The sequence below is a fragment of the Lygodium microphyllum genome, chromosome 4 (genome assembly GCF_053477565.2).
Source record: "Lygodium microphyllum isolate KBCC chromosome 4, Lygodium_microphyllum_v1.1.10, whole genome shotgun sequence".
Lineage (NCBI taxonomy): Eukaryota > Viridiplantae > Streptophyta > Polypodiopsida > Schizaeales > Lygodiaceae > Lygodium > Lygodium microphyllum.
In genome coordinates, this window is record NC_141138.1 from 83,624,608 (window position 1) to 83,635,654 (window position 11,047).

Below are 11,047 nucleotides of genomic sequence, written 5' to 3' on the forward strand. Positions count from 1 at the left end.
AAACCTTGCCACCTAGGCTGCAATTGCTCCCACACTTGATCCTTTGGCTCCTTCTCTCAACGGAACAGTAACTCTTGAGCCTACCCTTCATGGCCTTTACACTATAATTTTACAATGGTTCATCCATTCATTACATTGTATAATTTTACATTGTAATGTGAAAATGAAAATGCAAAAGAAAAAAGGGATTCTCATTCATATCACTAAACTTGTTGATTATAATTCTTTGGTAGCAGTGTCTTTCTTGTATGCAAAAGGCTTCTGAAATGTTTGTCTTTCTTATGCGGAAAAGGCCTCTATAATAGCCTCTACTAATATAGGTACGTAAGTCAAACTAATGGCTTTCTAACACAAATACATGCCATTGTTTATTATCTCTTTACACATATGCTACTTTCCTTTTCTCATTAGGACCTGGTAGACATCAAGTAATAGTAATTAGAAATAATGTGATGCAAACAAATCCTTTGATCATGTGAATATAAAGCAAAACAAACAATGCACATTTTTATCATCAACATAGAGGTTAAATGAAGTAGAAAGTTGGATGTCTTCATTGTGCAAGTCCCTTCTCAATTGTCATAACGTGCACACTAAGCCTAGCTTCATCATAATGATCAAAAGTTCATAAGAGAAATGGTTAAAATGTGATGATAAAACATTTCTATTGGAAAATGACAATCTCTTTACCCCATCTCAATGAATTTGACAATTAATCCACTTTACTATTGGAAAGTAACAATTACTCAAGTAATTTCAATAAAACTAACATTTTTAAATGCCAAATTTATTTTTTAATACCAATTTTTTTAAAGTTATATAGTAGAAGCCTTCTCCTCATTGGTGGAGTGTACTCTCTCTCCTCTTGGTAAAAGGTTGAAAAGTGACTTCAAACTGGCGCTAATATCCCATTAGCCATTAATGAGCTATAAAACTCATATATCAATAGGATAGTATATATTATTTGTTATGTGTCTTTATAGGAAGGCATATAATTTGCCTTATAAAGTAGTCATTACGATAATAAAAGAGATAGAAAAACAACATCAGATAATATTCATACTAATTTTAAAAAAAGGCCTCACAAAATGACATCATCATCATGTAAAAATTACATGGTGCAGTGGACAAAATCTAAGCAAGGAATAGAGAATACACCACAAATATGAAAAGAACAAAAACTACTTTAATTTCAAATGAACTAATACAAAGATGGCTCTATCGACGCGTGGTGCTTCCACTCTAAAGCTTGGATGATAATCTGGACAGATGATAAGCAAAGAGCTTAAGGCTAGTTGGAAGAACTCTAACTTGGTGAAAGATAGATTGATGATGGCTTTGGAGGGGTCTTCCTTTTATAGCATGGGAAGGTAATCTAATTGGCATGTCTAACCATATTATGAACCTTTCCTAGTTAGATAGAGAATATTTTCTTTATTATGGGGCCAGGGGTGGTGCTGCCTCCAAAACCCCTTTCAGGGGGGCCTTGGCCCCTTTGGGACCCCCCCCCCCCCCAGCTAGGGGTCACTTCTGCAACCCCCAAATCCCAAAACAGGGGTCCTTGACAACTCCCTTAGCTCGAAACTCGATGCATTGTGTCTTGACTCACTACCAATATAACTACTCAATCTAACCCAAAGGCTAGATCCACAAAAATCACCTTTTTGTCATTTGGTCACATAGACCTCATATGACATACAAGTCAGGACCCAACCAATGTCTGTGTTTACACAAAGCTTCTTCTTATAATGGGGGCCCTTCAACTTAGAGCACCATGGATCATTGATGGCACCTTATGAGGGTGGGGCATTGAGCATATCTAATACTGCAAGAAAAAAATGATTGATGCAAATCATTGTTATTTTGAGCTTTGATTAGCTAATTTTTTAAGGGGAAAAGAGAAGGGCGGCGGCGGCGCGGGGGGGGGGGGGGGGGATGAAATTTTTTGATACAAAAAGAGTTGTAAAATTTCTTATTAATTTACAAAAATTAGGAATATTTTTAATAAATTAAAAATTAATATTAAATTATACTAAGTTGAAAAATAGTGATAAATAAGGATAAATTTATAATTTTATAAACCTTATAAATCATTTTAAATTTTGATAATAAATTCTTTTAATTAAAGAAAAATAAAAAATTATTAAAATAAATCTAAATAAAAGTAAAATTATTAAAAATAATTTAATTTAATTAAGGATAATTAAAGTATAATAAAATATTTTAAGTTAATTGAATAGAAAATTAATTAAAATAAATTATTTTGAGCTTATTCAAGGATATATTAACATAGATAAATGCAAAGAACTCATGTTATGCATGTGAGGTGGTGAGAATGAGGGTTAGTCGCACATGGTTGGTTTTTAAAAATTTTAGATATGTTACAATATCTTTGGACAAAAAATATTGATATACAAGAAATAAAGTGCTTTTAAAAGTGTTTTATTTGTAAAATGTGAATCTTTATATCAATAATTCAATTATGGTACACCCATAGCATCTAGATTAATCAAATGTTCAACAAAGTTGAGTACCTTATGAAGCTTTAATTCATGATAAATATATTTAAAAAAATTTGAAATCGCTAATAACTTGAGGATAGGTAGACTATCAATTAAAGAAATTGATGTGCCTAAGCAACATGCTTTATGAAGAATAACAAAATACTTACCAAAGCTAATCAAACGCAATGATATGAAAGTGACCTAAAAGCCTCAAAATTGCAAAAGAGTAAACTGAGTAATGCTTCAGAACCATGAAGCAAAAATGAAAATATGAACAAAATCAAACATCATCACTTCTTATAGTAATTGAGATATCCCAATTCATGAAAGTGAAAATCCAATTGTTAGCTATATGCACACATTTTTGTGATAATGAATGGTCTCATCAAGGGCATTTGGCTAGATTAGCGATGACGATTCATGCACATCTCTCTACCCTATAAATAATAGAAAAAATGAATAATAAAGATAACAATAACACCTAGGAATGTTGCATGACATAGATAAACATATGTAGCACAAAGTTTGTGATGATAACTTGACTCATTGAATGCATCTCACCATGGTTAGTCAAGGTACATCATTAACTAGTGGAAATACATATAAATAGTAAAATCCTTTAACAATAAGAATGTATCCCTCAATCATCAGCTATATCATACAATGAATAGAAGGAATCTTCATTATAGTTGACCTAGAGGTAGTGATCAAACTTCTATTTTCTTGTTTTGTACTATCTGTCATCCCCAAGTGCACTACTTGTTTATGTAAATGCAACACATATATCTGTATAAAACTAGAAAATTAAGAGAAAAATAATGCAAAAAGTTGAATGTAATATGAATTGAATCTCACTATTACTAACTCAAAGAAGTATAAAAGTGAGTTGCTTATCTAAAGTGAACTAGGGATAATTTTTTTGGAAACATGCCACCTTTTCACCACACCATTATAATAGCATGTGCCCTAATGGGCAATGCTGATAAAGAAACGATGAGCTCTATTATTATGTTAGCCCTTTCCTATTTGGTCCAAACACTTTTTCTCTCTAAAGGAAAAGGGCCCATTTTTAAGTCTTAAGTAAACCTAAAGCAATAGAAAGAATTTGTAATCCACTATTTAGAACTTATTTACATACTAAAGGATATCATTTTCAAGGGATATTCGTAGGTTATATAGAAAAAGGGTGTTTTTATTCACAATAAATTTTATATATAGATGGTTTTTATATCATGCCTTGAACACATATGATAGTAAGAATTTACATATGGTGAACCCCTTGAATAGCAAAGTATATTGCTTAGAACTTAACAACACACTATAAGAGAATGGAATAATAGTGATAATGATTTGTGACACAAAATAACAGTGTCACTATTTGCATCGTAAATAGCATCATTATTAGTGTCGCTAAATTAGTGATGCTATTTGTGACACAAATAATGACACCGGTCTGAGAAAAAAATGGTGGAAAGAGCACACCATTTGCCGCAAAAAATTTCAAGAGAGAGTAAGAGAGATCTTCACCTTGAGAGGGAGAGGGATAGAAAGAGGAAGAGGGAAAGAGAGAGAAGGAGAGCTTCTTACCGCCGCTGCCATCGCCCATGCTGTCGCCATACGCAAAGAGGGAGAACTGCGTAAGGGAGAAAGAAGGGATGCCGCAAAGAAAATGTGGAAAAAAGTTCATCCTCGAGCCTTAAAGGTAGGTACATTTCCTCTTCTTGCTTTTTTTGTGTTTTTTATTTTTTAATTTTTCTTTATAATGAGATGCATTGAGAGAGAGAGAGAGAGAGAGAGAGAGAGGAAGAAGGAGGAGGAGGAGGAGGAGGAGGAGGAGTGTTGAGATATCGAGCTCCACTCGTGATATGCCAGGGTGACCGTTGTGCATTTATGTCACCGACTTGTCAGTTGTAGATGTGGTTGGTACATCACCCATGAATAATAGCTAGATGACAGCTATCCTTATCTACTCTAGTTTGTGGCTCAGTTAGTTAGCCACCTTAGTTAGTTGTCTTTGGTTTGAGACCCATATATAGGGTTCTTCTATTTCTTTGTATGTGTGTTCTTTTTGGCTTACACAACTAAGAAGAGGAAAACTGTTTTCAGCCTCCACCCTTGTGTGTATTCCCCCATTGTGTAAGCAAGAAAGCTACAAGTGAGACTCCTTCCTTCTCGCCCACAATCTTGACATGGTATCAGAGCCTTGTTCGTGGTAAGGAGCTCAAGAAAGCAAGCCAAGCTCGCGGTGTTCTGGTAAGAGGGGCAGTGTTGCTTTCATTTTCTGTTTTGGGAGCAGATCTTTGCAGGTAGCACAGCCGGAAATTGCAAGAGTGCATTGTCTGAGGTTGAGACGCCCTTCGCGGTGAAGCAAGAGGGCAGTATATGCTGCAGGCAAGGGCTTTAGCCTTCAGCGACCCTGTTTTTTATTTGAGGCCATTTCGGGGCCTGTTTTGGAGGCGGAAGTTTTCTGCATGCACTCAGGAAAAGGCCTAGTTTTATGCTGTGCAGCCACTGTTCTACAGGTCGGTGAAAAGTTACTGTAGAAATTGCATCGTATGCTTGTGCGCAGAGACATTGGGAGTTACAGAATCATCCTTGTTGCCTGTTGATGCAAAATCGTCACTAGGAATTGGCTGTGTGGTTAAATACCACTTTCGTCAGTTTTGCAGATTTGCCCTTGTGAGGCTGAAGCTATGTTCTCTGCAATGACAGAATTTTTTTGCTGTATTCTGTAATGGCGTCTGATTCTCTTTCACAAATTGTAACTGAAAATCTTGACAAGAACAACTTCCAAGCATGGAAGTTTAGAATGACGAATTTCCTTATGGAAAAAGGATATTGGGAATTTGTTGCAGGAAATGAAGAAGAACCAGTTCTTCCTGATGTTCCCAATCAACAGCAAATGCAGGCATTCAAAGCATGGCACAAGAGAGCCAGGAAAGTTATGTACTGGCTGTCTATCCGTATTTCAGACTCTATGATTGTGCATATTCAGGATGCAAGTATGCCAAAGGAGGCATGGGATACTTTGTCAAAAATATATAGCACAAATACGCAAGCCAGGAAAATGCAGCTCAAGCAAGAGTTGCATAATGTGCAAAGAGAAAGTATGAGCATCAATGACTACCACATGAAGATGAAGAAGATTGCAGATGCACTTGCTTCCATTGGGTCGCCAGTGGAAGATGATGATTTAGTTTCTGTGACCTTGAATGGTCTAGGAAAGGATTATGCACAGTTTCGGACATCCATTTCAGTTCGTGAAAGATTTCTTGATTTTGAGGAGTTGATTGCTCTTCTAATTTCTGAGGAGCAGAGAAATGGTGGTGCATCTTCTTCAGGAGGAACTTCAAAAGAAACTGTCTTCTACTCAAATGCTGGAAGAGGTAGAGGCAGAAGTAGAGGAGGCCGATTTGGAGGCCGTGGTAGAAATCAGCATATGCAGCAAACTCAAGAAAACCAGTCCTATGGAGGAGGACGTGGTAACTCTAGAGGCAGGGAGAGCCAAAGAGGTCGTGGTGGATGGCAAAGAGGCCAAAATGCAAACAGCAATGTTGAATACTACTACTATGGTAAAATGGGTCATATGGCTAAAGACTGCTATAAAAAGCAGAATGACATCATGAATGGGAAATTGTAACAAGGGAATTATGCATCTTCTAGTAGACAGGGTGATGACAGAAATGAGCATTTGTTTATGGTGCAGCACATGCACAATTCTGTGACAAGTGCAGAAGAAAGCAACGATGTGTGGTATGTTGACTCAGGTGCATCAAACCACATGACAGGTCATGCAGAATGGATGGAGCATGCAAGGAAAATGGAAAAACCAGGATTTGTGGAGACTGGTGATGATACTGCACATCCTATTGTGCAAATTGGAAAAATTCATTTGTCTATGCAGGATGGGAAAAAGAAATACATGTCCGATGTATTTCATGTCCCGAATATCACCAAGAATCTGGTTTCTGTTGGTCAAATGGTTGAGCAGGGCTTGCAGGTCAAATTTAATCCTCATGGATGCTTTGTTGAGAATAGGAAAAACAAAGGTCGCTTGATAGCAAAAGGAAAGAAGAAAGGCATAATGTTTACGTTGGATGCAGACATGTCTGAATTGAGTGCAGAAATGTTTGCACATGGGACCGGTGTAGTTGCACATATTGATATCTGGCATAAACGCATTGGTCATGTTAATGTACAGCGACTTAAATCAATGCAGGCCCAAAATATTATTGCAGGATTGCCTAAAATCAAGGTTGCATAAATGCATAAGGTATGTGAAGCCTGCCAATTTGGAAAACAGGCAAGAAAACCATTTCCTAGACATGTTCAAGAGAGTAAGAAGCCATTGGAACTAATCCACTCTGATGTGTGGACTACTAAAGCTGCATCTCTTGGAGGTTGTCATTATTTTGTCACTTTTATTGATGACTATAGCAGAAAAGTTTGGGTGTATTTTATGAAAAAGAAGAGTGAAGTTTTTGGGCATTTCAAAACTCTTAAAGCTATGGTTGAAAAAGAAACAGGCCCACAAATAAAATGCCTAAGGTCATATGGAGGGGTAGAGAGGAAAAACAAGCATATTGGAGAGGTATCTCGTGCCATGCTCAATGAAAAAACCTACCAGATTTTTATTGGGCTGAGGCAGTTGCTACAGCAGTCTACATAATGAACATGACTCCCACTGCAGCAATACATGGGATGACTCCAGAGGAGAGGTATACTGGTAGGAAACCAGATATTTCTCATTTGAAGATTTTTGGTTGCATTGCCTATGTTCATGTGCCAGATGAGTTGAGATCCAAGTTGGATCCAAAAGCTAAGAAGTGCATCTTTATTGGTTACTCTCTGCAGAGCAGAAAGGGTATAGATGTTATAACCCTTCTACTCGTAAGTTTACAGTGAGCAGAGATGTTTTTTTTAATGAGATGAGTAGCTGGTATAAACCTGTAAATGTGATTGATGATGTAGATGCACAAAACAATAATGCTGCACAGAATTCACAGCAGCAATCACAACATATTAGTGGACCTGGAGCGTCCTCTAGCAGTGGTTCACATTCTTCGCCATGGACGAGCAGATTGAGATCAGGAGAATCTTCTCAAAGCAATGCAGATAGTGGTATTCAGGTATCACGAAAAAGAAAAGAGAAGGTAGATCATCCCATGTTTGATGTGAATGCAGGTCACTCTTATGTGGATGGTAAATCCAGTGGCTCAGAACAGAGCATTGATGATGAGTTGGGTATTCCTTCTATTGTTACACCTGGAGTAAGGAAGACCAGGGATGTTTTGAGAGCACCTGGAAGTGAGTCTACTTTGCGTAGGTCTACCAGAGCTAGATATCCTGTGGATAGACTGAAATATGATGGATTTACAGCCATTCACTATGCCTATATAGTCAAAGTGATACAGGAACCAGAACCCACTTCTTTTGAGCAAGCCATGGGAAAAGAAAAATGGGAGAAAGCCATGGATGAAGAAATGGATGCTTTGGAAGCAAATGCTACATGGGAATTGGTACCTTTGCCTAAAGATAAGAATGCAATTGGTTGTAAGTGGGTTTATAAGGTGAAGCACAATGCAGATGGTTCTGTGAACAGATACAAGGCAAGATTAGTAGTCAAGAGGTATGCACAAACATATGGCATTGATTATGAAGAAACATTCAGTCCGGTTGCAAGGATGGCAACCGTAAGAGCAGTCATTGCTATGGCTGCATCAAAGGGATGGTCTTTACATCAGATGGATGTAAAGAATGCCTTCTTCCATGGTGATTTGCAAGAAGAGGTCTATATGGAGCAGCCACCACGTTATGTGCATGTTGTTCATCCTGAGTTTGTTTGTAGGTTGAAGAAAGCCTTGTATGGCTTGAAGCAAGCACCTAGAGCATGGTCTGACAAGATAGGACAGTATCTTGTCACTATTGGCTTTCAGATTTCCAAGGCAGATTTCTCACTTTATGTGAGAAAAACAGAGAAAGGTATTATGCTACTTGTCATTTATGTTGATGATTTGATTATGACAGGTGACAGTGATGAAGATATCCTTCATGTGAAAATGCTATTGAAGCAAAAGTTTGAGATGAAGGATTTGGGAGAGCTGCGTTATTTCTTGGGCATTGAGGTGATTAGATCACCAAGTGGGATACAGCTCTTGCAGAGGCAGTATGGATTGGACATGCTGTCCAAATATGGGATGACAGGCTGTAAGCCTATTTCAGTTCCTTTGGAGCAGAATGTGAAGCTGAGCACAGATGCAGGTGAGCTTCTGGAAGACCTTACTATGTACAGACACATAGTAGGAAGTTTGATTTATATGACTATTACCATGCCAGATTTGAGCTATGCTATTGGATTGGTAAGTCAATTTATGCAGGCTCCAAGGAAACTGCATTTGGATGCGGCTAGACGCATACTCAGGTATGTGAAGTCCACATTGCAGTATGGACTATTTTATGAGACTGGGGTTCAGATACAGCTGCATGGATACACTGATGCTGATTGGGCTGGTAGTATTTCTGATAGAGGATCTACCAGTGGATATGTGTTCTCTTTTGGGAGTGCTGCAGTCACTTGGAGCAGCAAGAAACAGCCTACAGTTGCCTTGTCGAGCACAAAGGCCGAGTACAGGGGTGCAGCAATGGCTGCATGTGATGTAGCTTGGTTGCATAAGCTACTTTATGATATGCATCAGCCTACAGATGGGCCAGTTGTCATTTATTGTGACAACATGAGCAGTATACACTTGGTAAATAACCTAGTCTATCATGCTAGAACAAAGCACATTGAGGTGCATTATCACTATGTGGGGGAGAGAGTTTTACTAGGTCTTATTGATCTAGTTTATGTCAGCACAGAGGATCAGGTAGCTGACATATTTACGAAGGCATTGGGCACAGAGAAGTTGCGCAAGTTCAAAGACCTGCTTGGTGTGCAGGAATTGGGATTGAGCTCGAGGGGGAGTGTTGAGATATCGAGCTCCACTCGTGATATACCAGGGTGACCGTTGTGCATTTATGTCACCGACTTGTTAGTTGTAGATGCGGTTGGTACACCGCCTATGAATAATAGCTAGATGATAGCTATCCTTATCTACTCTAGTTCGTGGCTCAGTTAGTATGCCACCTTATTTAGTTGTCTTTGGTTTGAGACCCATATATAGGGTTCTTCTATTTCTTTGTATGTGTTCTTTTTGGTTTACACAACTAAGAAGAGGAAAATTATTTTCAGCCTCCACCCTTGTGTGTATTCCCCCATTGTGCAAGCAAGAAAGCTACAAGTGAGACTCCTTCCTTCTCGCCCACAATCTTGACAAGGAGGAGGAGGAGGAGATGGAGGAGGAGGAGGAGGAGGAGGAGGATGAAGGAAGGAAGGAAGGAAAGAGGAAGAGAAAATGAGAGAGAGAACATGAGGGGAAAAAAAAGCACTAAGAGGAAGAAAGCCTCATCCAAAGCCTCTTCCATTGGCTATGGAAGTGTTTTGACTGCCCTCATCCAAGAGCGAGTAAAAGAGGCACAGGATGCAAAGGAAGGAGAAGGAGAAACACCCGACAGATCGCCCCCTCACCAGGAACAAGAGTTGTCTAGCGACAGGACTAAAGTGACGAAGAAGGGGGAGAACAGAAGGAACAGTCAAGCAAAAAGCAAGCAAAGAAACCTAAGAAGAGGACGACGCAAAAGAAGAAGCAAGACAAAGGCCGCAAAAAGAGAGAGGACTTAGAGAGAGCAAAAAGTGAATCCCTCAAAGAGGCGGAAGAGAGGGAGAAGAAGAAGAAACAAGAAGCAAAAAAGTCAAAGGAAGAAGACAAGAAAGTCAAGAAGGTGTCCAAACACGAGGTCGAAGAGAGAAAGAAGAAAGAAAAAGAAGAAGCAAATAAATTGGAGGAAGAATCTAGGAAAGCAGAAGAAGAGAGGGAGAGAAGGGCTGCTGAGAAAGAGGAGGAGCTGAGAAGGAAGGAGGAGGAAGACATGGCCGAAGCCACACGTCAGTCTATAGAGCAACAAAGCAGGGCAGATGACCTATGAGCTCTTAGCCCGCCCAGGGAGGAGGGGCCAAACTCAAGCATTCATGTGCCGAAGATCATACCCCCAGCCGTCACTGAAGGCAAGGGTAAAGCCCCCATCCATCCTATCCCGACCCTCCTGGTGCCTACCACCGAAGCAACCACGCTCCCCAAGCATCCCCACTAGTGCCGACGTCTCAAACTTTGTGGCCTAGATGCAATATTTCATTAATAAAGAATTAGCCCAAGGAAAGAGCATGGAAACCATGGCCACGGGGCAAAAGAGGCCACAAACGCCGAAGCTAGACAAGATCCAAAACGCCAGAGAGTGGAGGCCTCAACCACTTCGATCTACACGATGATGACGCCACCAGTTAACTATAACGAATACGTTGCTGAATTGCTCTCTCAACTAAAGAAAGCTAAAGAGGAGAGGAAGATAGTTGTGGCCGAGTTAGCTGCGGAAAAAGAGTTGGTAGCTGCTTTTCAGCTTGAAAAGACCCGATAGATAGCCATGCAACAAAAGGAGATCTTTGATCT